Genomic DNA, 15,447 nt, shown 5'->3' with positions numbered 1-15,447 from the left:
TTTTACCACACACAATTTGCATTAGATTTTACTGGCCCCGGATAACTTCAAATCTGCTTTAGATGTTACCCCAAAATGGAATGAAAATGAGCAAAGTATATCGGCTTTTGTTTTTAATTTTTACATCACCTAATTCGTGCAACATTCATAGTACAAACAAAGAAAGTCTATAGTCTCTCTCTCTCTCTCTCTCTCTCTCTCTCTCTCTCTCTATCTCAGAGAGAGTTATGGGTGCTCAATGGTGAGGTTATAAACACCCTTAAAAAAATCTGTAGAAACAGATTTAATTAAAACCTCTAAAAAGTTATAAAATAAATAACAGTAAACTTTAAATAAAATTGCACACACACTCTTCCAACCTCACTCACTACCACCCATGTAGTCACATTACCTGGGATGATCCAGTCACCCTGGTAACACACTAAAAACTTCTCCCTAAAATTTTAAAGAATATGTTGGACATTTCACAGAACCATAAATGATTATGATTATGGGTTCCAAGGGACTGAACAGTATTTTAACAGTCTCTTGTTTGACTAGAAATTGAAGTAACATAAGAAAAGGAGAACTGTCAGCTCCAGTGTTTGTGATCTTGTGCCCATGGTTGAAGTTATGCATGACAGTAGTTTAAGTCAGATAGTTAGAAGTGGGATAAAATCCAGGCATCTGAAAACTGTGGTCAGTTGCTGAAGCATACACCAAGATAGGTCATCCTCAGTCAGTACAACTAAAATGGTGTGAGGAAATGAAGACTAACAACCAGACAGTTAATTAGCTCAAAAAGTAAGATAAATAAAATATGTGCATAAAAATGGCAGTGCAGTGGGGAAAGTAGCTTGGGACCACTATGGACACACACCAGAGCAAGAGGCACAAGCCAACGTCATTCCCCAACACAAAATGTTGAGGTGCATTAAATTTTGTTATGAAATCTACTTTCTCTCAGAAAATGCACGACTTCAGTAGCTGTGATCATTCACAAGTATTTTGGTTAGGGAAGTAGACAGGTTGATGACTCATCTCAGGCCAACCAGCAGGGCACACACTGTGAGAATATGAGCTGTTCCAACACAGCTACATCAGGGAGGGGGGATTGTTCTTGACATAAAAGGAACTTGGGGGAAAGTCTGATGTGGCTGATACATTGTCATCACAGTGTGATGGCATCCTTCCAAGAGGCTTGGAGATGAGTAGGCCACACCTTGCTGGTCCCAATTTAATATCCTAGTTGCAGTCGTAGGTCTGTGCCTCATACTCGGAGTTCAAGTTCATCTCCTGTGGTTGCTTCTTTAGCTAATTTGTCAGTAGTTCATTTCCCGAAATACCCATGTAGTTTGATGTTCACATGAATGTTATGGTGGTTCCAGAGCTGTAGAGATAAACTAGCAGGTCTTGGATGTTAGCAACCAGAAAGTTTCTGGGTAGTGTGATGTACCAAGTTGGGATCTTTCTACTTCCTCTCTTGTATTGCCATCTGCCTCCTTAAATTCATTTTATTTTCATTTTTGCCTGATTACCATTAACATGCATGAGTAGTGTGATGTACCAAGTTGGGATCTTTCTACTTCCTCTCTTGTATTGCCATCTGCCTCCTTAAATTCATTTTATTTTCATTTTTGCCTGATTACCATTAACATGCATGAGTATAATCTGCATTTCCATAAAAGAAAAAGGCGGCCCTCAGTTTTAAAGGATATAACACCAGGTCTAATTTTGTGTATGTAATTAATTTCCTAATTTATTATTTTGCTACAGATCATTACAGGGGAAATCAGAAATTATTTCATGACAGATTATTGTTGAGTTACAAAGAAACATAAATTCTGTTTTAATTACAGACATTTGAAAGAAGAACTACTAGGATTCTTGAAGTATTTATTTTGCTCTATTAGCAAAGCCAGCCCTTAATTCCAAAATAATTACCAGGTTGTCAAAAAATTGTATAACTGTATCTGTTAATTTCAATATTTAAACAAATAATTTAGCCTAACCTTTCTGTTAGAAGGAACTGTTGAAAAGAAGGAATTTTTTGATATATTCAGTTAATTGAATGAGTTACGTTTTAATAGTAATTTCTGTAACTTAAAACATCTGACAAGGTGTAGTTTCAGTGCCTATTATTGCGAGGATATATAGACACCCGATTTTTGGACCCAAGACAGTCAGTCCATGGCCGATCAACAACTTAACAGTGGAATAAGTTTAACACAAATAGGCCATGTGTTAGAACAATTAATGACAATGTCTGTCTAATTTATTTGAGTGTCCCACGTACCACATTATTCTGCAAGAACTGTGAACTGTGTGGTTAGGTTTTTACTGCTCATAGATGTTCAACAGCAAACTATTGTAGCAGTATGCTGATGTTGCCTGCAACCTATTAACGAGGCTTATCAACATTTGCCAAATGTGAACTGGCCATATAATTGTGTAATATTGGGGGATTGTGAACAGTGAAAGTAAATAACTGTTAAATGCAATTGTGCAACTGTCAGCTACATCATTTATATTTGTCAGTCTTTAACTTCCACCCACCCCCCCCCCCCCCATCCCAATTTTTCAGCTAGTATAGCAATGTAATATGTCAACACCAAGGACTATCAACGAAGAAATAAAGCAGTCTAACATCGCAGTAGCACCGAGAGGTATCTTGTAAGCAGTTCACAGAGCTGCTGCAAACCAAGAAGCTATTTGTTGCATGAATTTTAATGTATTGCAGAGCCCACAATATGGCAACAAACTCTGCAGTGTGTACATTGCATGCAATCAGCAGAGAATACTTTTCGTATCCCCTTTGTGGGTGCAAAAGCATAACCAACCATGTCGTCCACTTTCGACCCATCTGTGTCGGTGCATCTTCAATTGGGGTACTTTTGCCAACTGAACAGAATAAGCACCTGAGAAAGGCGGAGTCAGGATTTTTCTTAGAGCCATGGAAGAGGTCCATTCCAATCACAGGACTGAGTACACACCACTGGGGAGGGGTGGGGGCTGTGAGGTAATGGGCGAGTTGGGGCGCCCTGAAAATATTCTAAGTTCAGAGTTGGCATGGCTGTGCGGGGGCCTTTTGGCGGGTCGAGCTTGTCGGCGGCCACGTTGTGCTGGACATTGACCGGTGGAAGAGGGGTAGTAGCCCCAGCGCATAGTCCAGGCCGACCGCGTGGCTGGGAATTCCACATTGACGCTGTGACGAGGACTGTGCTTTGTGTTGATGAAGGAGAGGCCAAAGATGGCGGACTTTGTGAAACCATAATAGCAGACATTTCACAGCACATGTAGAAATTAATAATAGCCAGAGGAATCGTGATACCTTAAAAAGAAACATGTACATTACCATTATTTGTATGACGATTCTGATGGTGTAATCAGATTTTCAATATCTTTATTAGCTTAAAAGTTTAGTATCTGACTGTAAATTATACAAGTACACCCAGCAATGGATTTCCAAAATCTAAACGGTTGATCCGATTTTGTTGATCGACATGTCTTTAGAAAGCTGTTAGTGTAAACCTAAATTGGTATTAATTACAGGCATGTAACTTTAATAGTACACGAGTTATTGGAGGTCAAGTGGTCGATTATTATTAATCGCTTCAGGCCAAAAGTACTCCCCAGTTACACGAAAAAAAAGTAGCAGCAAGCTTATAAATATATTTATTCGTCTATGTCTTTGTTTATATCCAATATATACTACTCGTGAAGAAATTGGTTAATATTTACTTTGTTTTAGAAAGCACAGACATTATGCTACTGGTTTACCCTTTGTTTCCATTCCTTTGATATATGTTTATTTGATTTGTTTATGTATTTCATAATGCGTGTTAGAGCATGTTTATGGTTCAGCCGTAGGAATATTTATTTAATTTCAAGTTATTTAAATGTAAATCCAATATTTCATATGTGTTTCCATATGTTTGCGAGTGTGCGTTGGCTTGGAGACATAGCGGGAGCGCTGTAGCCGATCACAGTGCTCATTATTATGGTAGGCGACTACAGTGAATGGAGAGACTGGATGGTAGTGGGGGATTGGGGGGGGGGGGGCATCGGGTCACGGAGAGGACAGAGAAGTGTTGGACAGGAAGCAGTGACGGTCGGTCGCAGGAATTACGTGGACAGTGGAGCAGTTTGCGTGTGGTCGTGGGAGAAAGAAATATTACGTAGTGCCGACTTGTCCACTTGTGAGATTTATGTGGCTTCTGCAGTGAAGACGTTGCATGCGTTTAGAAGTGAATATCTTGCAAGCTATGTTGTTGTTCATAACTAATTACGTGAAGTAGGAATCTATTGTTTCACTGTTATTCAACTTACATTTTATTTAATTGCTGGACCATCGACACCAATAAGTGTTTTGCAGTAATAAACGGCATTCTAAAAGGTACTTCTGCTATCGTACTCATCATTTAAAGCCATTAAAAATAGTACCTGCAGGTTTTATTTAATTGCAATCTTTCATTTGAAAATTTTTATGTCACATTCAAAATTCACAATTGATGAGTGACAGGAATCTTCAACCATTCGATTCATGTGTATATTCATATTGTATACTGTAGACTCAGCAGTATTTGGCTTGTAATGTGGCAACTATGTATCCCAACCCCTAGACAACGAAACCAGCGAAAACATTCATTATTTCAACTCTGAGTCAGAGGGTCACACATTTTTTAAATTTATAGCCTGCAGGGTGTATTATATGTATACACATAAGAGGGAGCAACTGGAGGTCCTTGCACAGAGCGTCCAGTCATGTACGTGCTGGTCTGCCCATTTTTAGGTGGTTTGTAAACAGTCTGAACTGTTGACTGTGGAACAGCAAGAGGTGTCAGAGTCTGATCTTCATTTGTGGGATACCAGCTTGCACTAGGAGGCTGTCTACGGTGCTCATATGAAAGTCTCCAACTGCCAACTGCACACCAGTGTGGTTTACACGATCTAACAAGCTCGGTGGTGGTGGTGCAACTGCTACTGCTGAGTAAGCAGCACACCCATAGTGCAGTTGGGTTAAAATCAGCTTTATAGAATCTCAGAATAAATGTGCCTTTGCTTGCACCCCAAGATATTCTGCTGAAAAATTTGAGGCATTTATGTTTCCTCATGCTATTTGCCCTGAGCTGGCATACATCTGGTAACCATGTTAACTTACTGGTAAAAAAAAGGCCTAAAAATCGAAAGTTACAATTTAAAGTAACTGGTTACTAAGGTAATGCTGTGGGTGAGGATTCACAGTGCTGATTTAACAAAGTGCACGACGTGAGTTTTCGTGAGAGAAAATATATATTCATTTCATCACCCAGTTATGTACTTTCTGTACGGACCCCTGAAGTTGGCTTTTCAGCAGTGCACTATGACAGGGCTGTAACACAGGTAGAGGTCATCCAAATACAGTGACAGTGAGTTTGTGGGTCTCACTGCAGTCATGATACCATTGATTGTGATGGTAAAGAGGGTCACACTCAGAACCGGTCCATGAGGGAACTATGTTTCATGTACATATTGGCTGCTGAGGCTGAACCTATCTGGGCACAGAACAGTTGGAGGGGTAGGAAATTCTGGATAAAAATGGGTAAGTAACCACAAAAACCCCACTCATGCAAAGCAGTCAGGATGTGATGGCATCAGGCGATATTTTACCCCTTTTGCTGTCCAAAAAACACGCAAATCAGGTGTTGACTGTGTGCAAAAGCAATGCGCACTGCAGATTCCGTGTGAATCACTTGGTCTGTGGTGGATCAGAGTGCCTGAAACCTACTTTAAATTGTGTTAAATGTCCTTCGGCTTCCCGGCACCAAAACAGTCATCGGTTGACAAATTTTCCAAATAATTTACAGAGCCTGTTCATTAGAGAGACTGGTCAATAGCTAGCCAAAACAAAGAGTCTTTTCCTTGTTCTGAGAAAGGAATAATAATACCCTCCCACCAGTGACAGGAAAACTCTCCTTCCTACCAAACACATTTGAAAGACCTGAGGACATGTTTTATGCTATTGTTGCTAAGGTGTTTAAGCATTTGATTGTGGATTTTATTAGATCCAGTGATTCTGCCCCAACGCTCTGCTAAAGCACTGTGGAACTCCCATACACTAAATGGAAGGATAAATAGTTTCACTTAGCCTGGCATTCCTGGATCAGGAAATTGGGATGGTAGTTACTGCATGGGGACACTTTGTCAAAGTGTGCTGCGAGACATTCAGCAACAACTGTGGGATAAGTACAGATGTTGCCATTCTTGGAGATGCCAAGAACTACTACGGATGACGGGTGGCCTCAAATGCGTCAGAGTTTAGTGCATGCTTGAGACAATTTGGTGTGGGCTCTCTTAGATGATATATACTGCTCCCAACACTCCTGCATTCTTTTTTTTTTATTAAATGCCTTGCCTTCATCCGAAGTCTCTTGAATGCTGTTAAATGTTCCACAAAAGGATAGTGTTTCTGTCATTAAAGTACCCTTGAATGTTCTCTCACAGAATGGAGCAGCAAGATTCAGTTCAACTTCAAATTTACCTTCTTGTCCTTGTGAGATTTCCGTTTCTGAGGATTTTCCTGTCTTCAGTTCTGGGACAGAAGAGGATCCTTTTTTTTCTACAACACAAAGACTGTGGCTCTTTCCACCAATGGCTGGTGGTAGGCTGCTAGTCTGCTTCATCCTGGGAGGGAGGTACCTTGGCAGGTATCCTCTTCTTTGGTGATGCAGGAGGAGGACAAGCCATCTCTGGCTACATTGGCGGGTTTCTTTACCACTGGTGCTGCAGGTTTGGGGGTCAAGGGGGCTGATGCCTCCTCTCCTGAGAGAAAAACGGGCACTGACATGTAGCTATAGCCAGGAGTTAATGTCCGAGATCTCTTCATCGTACTGAAAGTGGATTTTTACACAATATTTGCCAAGTATGATGTATCAATTGTGTGGAGTTGTTCAAACTTTTTCTTAGCACCTTGATAAGCCAGATGGTCATGTGTTTCATATTCCTGGATTTTCTTCTCCGTCTTGAAACTGTACACATTGGCAAATGAGGAGGGTGGTGTTTTGTGTAGTTTACACATGTAGGGAGTTTGCAAAGTCTGTCCTTAGATGTTGTCTTTCCATATATCCCAAAAGTAGTCTCATTAGTGCAACAGGAGGACATGTGCCCATAATTCGGCACCTATACTGTCTCATACGAGGTGGAAAATATGGTTTGACATCACGCCTATAAACCATGACTCAAGTTCCCTAGGTAAAACATTTCAATTGACGGCTAGGATAAAAGCTACAGAGTCCACTGCTTATCCTTAGGTCCTCTCTGAATGTGACAAACAAAATTTACTCTGCACTGCTCCCAGTTATCACACAGTTCTCCATTTGTTTGTAGTGTTATGTCCTAATGGAAGATCATGCATTCAATCCCGCTGAGTTTGTTATGACTAGAGTTGGTAACTGGTTCATCTGCAAGCTTGACAGAGGCCTGAAGAGCCTGTGATTGTTTAGAATCTACAGTTTTGTTCAACAGAGATCCATTTCTCATTTTCTCGACTGCAGCAAATCTCCCAGCCTATCCTCAATACTTTTAACGAAAGCCAGTGTCTTTATTGATTCTCCATCAATTCTGGAGCAACCAAGAACTGGGCAGACTGTCCACCTTCATTTCTCCTTGCCTGAATCTTATCCCATTGCATGACCAACGACAGAAACACTATGGCATTTTAAGCCTTTTAAATGATATCTTGTTTTCCATCTGCTGAGATGGTCATATTGGCATGGCCACTGGCATGGGTTAGTTTGATCTGTTTCATTGCAGATTATCTGCCCCGTTAGCACCCACTCCAATCCGAAGTTCTCCCCATAGGTACCACACTGCTACAGCACAGGCTACCTGGCATTGTGGTGTGGTGGTCAGGCGAACATGTACAGCCTCAACATAGAACACCTGATGGTCTCTGTGGCCTACGACAACCCAGTCAGTCTACACTGGATGCTGGTCAAACATGTGAGTAGATGGGCTTGTATACAGGATGGGCACACTGCATGGGATGGAGGTGGTTTAACAGGGTGTGATGCCTGCACCCATGCAGGATTCCAGCCCAACTGACCCAACTGATGAGGGTAGACTGAAATCACAAGGATGCCTTGCAAGGCATGCTTGAGTCTTGAAGGTGTGATCCAGCCACTCAGCCTCTTATGTTCGAGGCACGGTGAAAGGAGGCGTTGGTCGGATGGTCAATGCAATTTCAACAACAAAGAGGCCTTGAACTGAGTCAATGTGAACCGGAGCCCGTTATCCAGCACAGGGTGCAACATGCCCATCAATAGTGAAAATCCTCTCAAGGGCAAGAATGGTAGTAGGTGTAGTGGTGGATGATGTGTGCCACAAATGGAAATTAGGAGAGGGCATCCATCACTAGCAACCACACAGCACTTCAAAATGGCTCTGCAAAACTGATGTGGACCCTATACCCCAGGCATCGATGCCTGGCGGGTAAACATGTTGCCTGGTCAATACCTCCATCCACGTCATCCTTCAATGCAATGTATAAAGGAGCCAGAGGATGCTGGGCTGGAGTGAGATTCAAATAATGACCTGGCAGACATGAGTCTTCTGTGGCCAATGTAGAGACTCTATATAGGGTATTGACCCAGTAACGTAACACAAAATAATTGTGAAATGTGGTCTGGCCAACACTTCTGGACTGCCAACGACCTTGCACACCACCTCTGGGAATTAATTCAAGGCACAGAAGACTGTTTACAGCTGTTGATCCAGGGCAAAAGAAACACTTTCCTTCTGATCAAATTACATGTTGGGGCCAACAGGGAGGCAGGACAGGGGCGTCTGTGTTGGCATGTTTGGAAGTAGAGCAAAAATGGATTTTGTAATGATACTCATTCAAAAATACCGTTCTGTGCTGCAGATGCTGTGCCGTCGTATCTGGGAGCTTAGACCAATGTCCGAACGAGGAAACCAAACAGTTGTGGGCAGACAGCAGGTGAAATTTGTTGCCATACGAACATAGACAAAACTTCTTGACTCCAGTAATGATTGTAAAAGCCTCCTGCTCAATTTGGGAGTAGCTGAGCTGTGCAGCATTCAACGTTTTGGAGGCAAAGGCAATTGGCTGCTTTAAACCATTTAACAACTTGTGGGACAAAACTGTCACATTGCCGTAATGAGTTGCCTCCATCACAAATGTTAATGGCAGATCTGGCACATATGGCATCAGACAGAGCCATCTTGAGCCCCCTTGAAAGTGCTAAAAAGCCTGATGACGGCTGACTGACCACACAAATCTGGTGCCCTTCTTGTGCAGCTGATAGACAGGAGACAGTTTCTAGAATGAAATTTTCACTCTACAGCGGAGTGTGCGCTGATATGAAACTTCCTGGCAGATTAAAACTGTGTGCCGGACTGAGACTCGAACTCGGGACCTTTGCCAGGAAGTTTCAGGAGACAGTTTGCATCAGTTGAGGAATGAACTTGACATAGTGCACGGGTTTCCCCAGAAATGACTGCAACTTTTTAAGGTTAGTGGGGGCTGCCATTTTCATAAACAAGCTGAAGTGTTCACACATGGGAGTGATACTCTTATGGCTAAATATGTGCACAAGATATTTGATGTTGGGGGCAAAGAAACTGCACTTTTCTAACTGACAGCATAAAAAGTTTTCCTGGAGGCATTAAAAAATCTATTCATGATTCTTGTAAAGTTTCCCATGTGTTGGCCCTGTAACAATATCATCACCCAAATAGTTAACAGTGAGGAATACTGTGAAACAACTGTTCTAAATAATTTTGGAAAATGGCAGATGCACTCACTACCCCAAACAGTAGGGAATTGTACATGAATAAGCCAAATGGTGTATTTAAAACTAGAAACTGATGGGAAGCATCATCAAAGGCAGTTGGAAATAAACATCCTTTAATATTTTTTCGAATAATACTGGCCTGCTGTCAGTTTAGACAACGACTCTTGTGGGTGAGACAGGAAATAAAGATCGGTGCTAGACTGGGAATTAACAGTAGACTTAAAATCGCTGCAAATATGTAATGACCCATTCTGCTTTTAATGACCACCATAGGGGCAAAGCTAAGGGCAGTATCAACTTCATCAAAATATCAGGGGAATAAAGAATAAAGTAGATGAGCTATTAGCATGTTTAGATGATCTCAAAAATAAAAATGAGACTGATATACTCTGTCTGTCTGAACACCATGTAACTGTGGGGATAGATATTGTCAGTATAAATGGGTATAACTTAGCATCTTTTAGATCTAGGATGGATAAAGGAGTAGTTGCCATTTTCATAAGAAAGGGTATAAATACATAACTGTAGAAGTAAGCAAATTTTGTGTTGATCAGCACTTTTGAGGTTTGTGCATGTGAACTTCAGCTAGGTAGTATTGATATTAGCAACAGTGTACAGATTCCCATTAGGAGTCTGGGAGCTGTTCATAAAAAAGTTTGACTCCCTATTATGCTGTCTGTCAGACAAAAAGAAGAAGTTATTAATCTTTGGTGATTTCAGTGTAAACTTTCTAAGTAATTCTGAGGAAAAGTGAACTAGAAGTGTTATTAAGAACATGTAACTTAGAATCAGTGGCCAATTTCCCTACATGTATAGCTCAAGACAGCAGCACTCTAATAGATAATGTATTTGTACAGAAAGAGGATGTAAAACAAACACATGCTTTCCCTGTGGTAAATGGATTGTCAGACCATCATGCACAACTGATTAACTTATAAAACCTAATGGGGTGTTCAGTTCAGAAACCATTAAAGTGAAAGTCTGAGGTTGCTCAACCCACTATCTACCGAGCACTTCAGAGAGAGTTTAAGAAATGTCAATTGGGGAGACGTATATAATGAGCCAAATGCTAATGATAAATGCAACATATTTCTTGATAAATTTATATCCCTTTTTGAACATTGTTTTCCAAACAAAATTACTGAATGTAACACCACACACTTTTCAATGAAATCTTGGATTACTACAGGTATTAAAGTGTCTTCAGAAAGAAAAAGTAGTTTTACACTATAAAAATTATTGTAACATACTGAGAAAAGTTGAAAGGAAATCAAGAAATATGTATGTTAGAGAAGAAATTAACAACTCCGGCAATAAAATCAAATCACTATGGAATGTCGTTAGAAGGGAGACAGGAAAAGTAACCACTGGGGTAGGTAGCATTACTATGAAGGAGAAAGAGACCATCCTAACCAACAGTACACAAGTAGCTAATGTATTTAACAACCATTTCTTAAGTGTAGGAGAAAAAATTGGTGAGAACAGTTCAAAAGAAAAAGGCAGGCAGTACATGGAAGAGTCTGTTTTGAAAAACTTTAGTCACATTAGATTTCACCTAACAACCTCTTGTGAAATAAGTAAAATTATTAAATCTTTGAAAAATAAATGTTCTGTTGGGGTAGATGACATCTCTGATAAGATATTAAAACAATGTGGAGCAATTGCAGCTGATGTTTTGAGTCACATACGTAATGCATCACTAACTCAAGGTATTTTCCCAGACAGATTAAGATATGCCATAGTCAGGACTGTCTACAAAAAAGGGGACACCACAGACGTCAATTATCGACCAGTATCCATGCTTACAGCATTTTCAAAAATCTTCGAGAAAGTAATGTACTCAAGAGTGGGTAGCCATCTCAACAGCAATGGGATACTTAGTAAATCAGAGTTTGGATTTCAAAACTACGGTTCCACTGAGAGAGCAATATACAATTTCATTGTCCACATAATAGAGTCTTTAAATAGTAAAATGTCACTAATAGGAATTTTCTGTGACTTGTCCAGAGCATCTGATTTTGTGAACAATGACATTATGTTACAGAAATTACAATTCTACGGTATAAATGGAATAGAATGTGAGTGGCTTAAGTCATACCTACAGAACAGGAAACAAAAAGTTTCTTTATATGGGTTAAGTGATTTATTCAAATAAGTTTGCGACTTCATCTAACTGGGATGAAATTACATTAAGTGTTCCACAGGGTTCAATCATTGGTCCCCTTCTGTTCTTGATATATGTGAACGACATCCCTTCTTACCCGAAACAAGAAGCTGAACTGACACTGTTTGCTGATGATACAAGCATCATTATTAATCCAATGAAAGAAACTCCAATTGAAAATGATGCAAAGAAGGTCTTTGGAAAAGTAATTAATTGGTTTTCTGCAAATGGGCTTGCTCTAAACTTTGAAAAAAACACAGTACATCCAATTTTCTGCTGCTAAAAATGAAAGTTCCTTCAATAAATATAACACATCAACAGATGTCAGTAGACAGGGTAGAGCATATATAGATGAGAATCTTAATTGGAAAATTCATATTTTGGATCTTCTAAAGCGACTAGATTCAGCAACTTTTGCAAGCAGAATAATTGTCAATTTTGAGGACATAGAAATTAGTAAGCTAACATACTTCGTATAATTTCACTCTCTGAGGTCATACGGAATAATATTTTGGGGTAACTCAACATTTAGACAAAAAATATTCACTGCTCAAAAGAAAGTGATTAGCATAATGTGTGGGGTTCATAGTCGCACATCTTGTAGGCAATCTTTTTAAAAGATTGGGAATTCCTACAACAGCCTCACAGTACATTTATCCACTAATGAAATTTATTCTCAACAACATGGATCATACCAGAAAAAAGAAAGACTTACACTATCCTTTACTCAACCTATCTTTGACACAGAGAGGGGTAAAATATGCTGCTATAAAATTTTTTGACAAATTACCAGATGAAATAAAATGTCTGACAGACATCAGTAATAGCTTCAAAAATAAATAGAAATCATATCTCCTTGACAACTCCTTGTATACCATAGATGAATTCTTGAATGGGAATAAATAAATCTATTAATATAGTATATGCATGTTGTGCCATTTAAGGGAATGGGATAAATAACAGAAATATTAATCTTTAACACTGTACTGTAATATATATTAAAAATCTTGTATCATATGTGCATTTCTTGTGCACTTGACACATTCCACACCATACTAACTAACTAACTAACTAACCCATTGACTGGTGGAAACTGGAGAAATAATGCCTTGGTCCTGGAGCAATGCGACTATCACCCGAACAGCCGCATGAACTGCAAGCTTGGCAAAATTCACGTAACACTTCAGAGAAATGCGAGCCGTAAAGTTACAAGCACATTCGGGGATTGGTTTAAGTATCTCTTTACACGAAGTGCACATGACATCAAGATCAGAAAAAGGCACTGTGGTTGGCAATAAATTAACTTGGTTCTCTACTATGACCCAAAACTGGTAAAATCGTCTAAGCCGGAAATGTTAGTAGAATTCGGGAACCACACCACTAACAAGGAGACGTCCCCACGGGTAGGAATGACTTTCTGAAACCATCTTATGGCGGTGTCAGTCAGGGATCCCAGGTATCCCATGCTGCAGGCTTTCATCAAAGCGAGTGCCTTGTTCGAGAGTAATCAATGAAAGATAATTTTGTGTGTTACTCTAGGGCCTTATAATCAACACAGTTACTTCAAGTGGTCATGCAGTGTAGTGGTTAAAGTATGTAGTTGATACGATGAAGGTGGTGTGTTCGAATACAGGTAGAAGTGACTTTGATCATTATTTATATTCTGTTAATTGGTTCAAATGTATTTTTTTTATTTCTAATTCTTTGCCACATCATTTTAATGTTAATACTATAATTTTTATTTGCTCTCATTTCACTTTTGTAGCACTCTTTCTACATTTTGAATCTTTGTCCATGTGATATTAATTATTCTTACTTCATCTGGTGCAATATTTAATAGTTCAAAAACACCTATTCCTTGATTTAAGAACAAAAGGTAAAATATGGTATCAATATTCATATTGATTGTGCAATAGTCACAAAAATTTATTTTTTGTTGAGGTGTGTGCATTTTATTGGATGGTAATCGTCATACAAACAAGTAAAACAAATTCTTCTCATGCCACAGAAACAATATAAACACCATCTTTCTACATTCACATTATTTCTTCAACAAATTCAAAGGCAAGAAAACTTCAGTAATATTATGAAACACTGTTTCTTCATGCCAGGCATTACTAAAAGCTGGTGCACCAATGAGTTGAATGGATTTTGACTGCAAATTCATATTTAGCAATTCTGCATTTATCTTTAAGTAATTCAGATGTGCTCTTAGTGTTTTTATCAAATTTTTCACCTAACAATAAAAATATACATCTCATGGCTGCGTGGGAGATAGTGACTGCAATAACATGGATGAAAATATAAAATGATATAACAGAAGAAATTAAATCAAAGTTAATACATATAAATAATTAATATCCCAAGTAAAAAGGGTCCCAATGAAGAATGAATGATAGGAAGAAAAAGTGAGAGCAAATAAAAATGTAAATACGATGATCAAATTGACACAGCAAAGGATTACAAATTAAAAAAAAAAGAAATTAAAGTAATTTCATTAAGATTTAAAAATAAAAATTTAGTATCCTCTGATTGAATTTGAAACCACCACCTTCAGCAGCTCAGCTATGTGCTTTAACCACAACGTTACACCACTGCTTGAAATAACTTTGTTACTTATAAGGTTCCAGAGTAACATGAAATTTTTTTTTCCATCAATTATTTGCGAACAAGGACCCAGTTTAACGGAAACCTGTAGGATGTGACACCTGGGACCCTCACTCACATCACTCGTGGTTTCAAAAAGCCCATCCCCTACCTGGGGGCCTCTTCCTGTAAGTAGATACTGGGCCCATTGCAGCAGAGGCTAACTGAGCCTGCTCACTGATTAAAGACATTGCAGAGCTGTCGTCTAGCTGGAATCCCACTGACTGGACGATTCACGTCGAGTCCGATCTGAGCCTCCATGGTAGCACGGAAACTGCAGACTCTGCAGCCGTAACGAAGCGTCCTCAGGTCACAGCCGAGTATGCAGTCGACGGACCACTTGCCGACACACGACGGCCACGTAACCGCTATTGCCATAGGCCCGGCCGTCCGTCGCACGGTGTTGGCATCCACTTCTGGTGTGACTACTGCTGCCGTCGGGGACAGATGGGAGATTCTTTGATGTACATTGTGGTGCTGAGGAGGGAGGGTGATTCTGCCCCACCTGATTAAAAAGAAGGGTAAACCAATGCTGCTGCAAAGGGAGCAGAAGAATTGATGTAAGAAAAAGGAAAAGGACACCAGTGATCTGTATGTTTGTGAACTCGAGTGAGACTTAGAGGCAGAATTAGAGGATGAGTCAGAATGATCAGATGACCACTGCTTGTGGTGACAACTAACAACTCTGGAAAGCTGAATTTCATTTGAAAACACATGCTGAGCTGCAGAAGCAACCTTGAAAGATTTATCAATTTTAAGCACTTCATCCAAGACTTGCATCAGACTTGGCCAAAACTTTAGCTGCGACCTCTTCCCCCTCCAGGTTGTCGTGTGCAAAAATAATGATGGAAACTCCAGTCTCCC

The 15,447-nt window shown here is 39.7% G+C and overlaps 1 protein-coding gene across 1 annotated transcript in view; it reads right to left on the bottom strand.

Annotated features, from left to right (window-relative positions):
* LOC126249047 (ER degradation-enhancing alpha-mannosidase-like protein 1) overlaps positions 1–15,447 on the bottom strand; it is a 182,535-nt gene that overhangs the window by 47,055 nt on the left and 120,033 nt on the right. The window lies entirely within an intron of this gene.

Source organism: Schistocerca nitens, chromosome 3 (assembly GCF_023898315.1).
Source record: "Schistocerca nitens isolate TAMUIC-IGC-003100 chromosome 3, iqSchNite1.1, whole genome shotgun sequence".
NCBI lineage: Eukaryota > Metazoa > Arthropoda > Insecta > Orthoptera > Acrididae > Schistocerca > Schistocerca nitens.
Note: the sequence above shows the minus strand (reverse complement) of the source record. Positions and strands in the feature narration are given on the sequence as shown.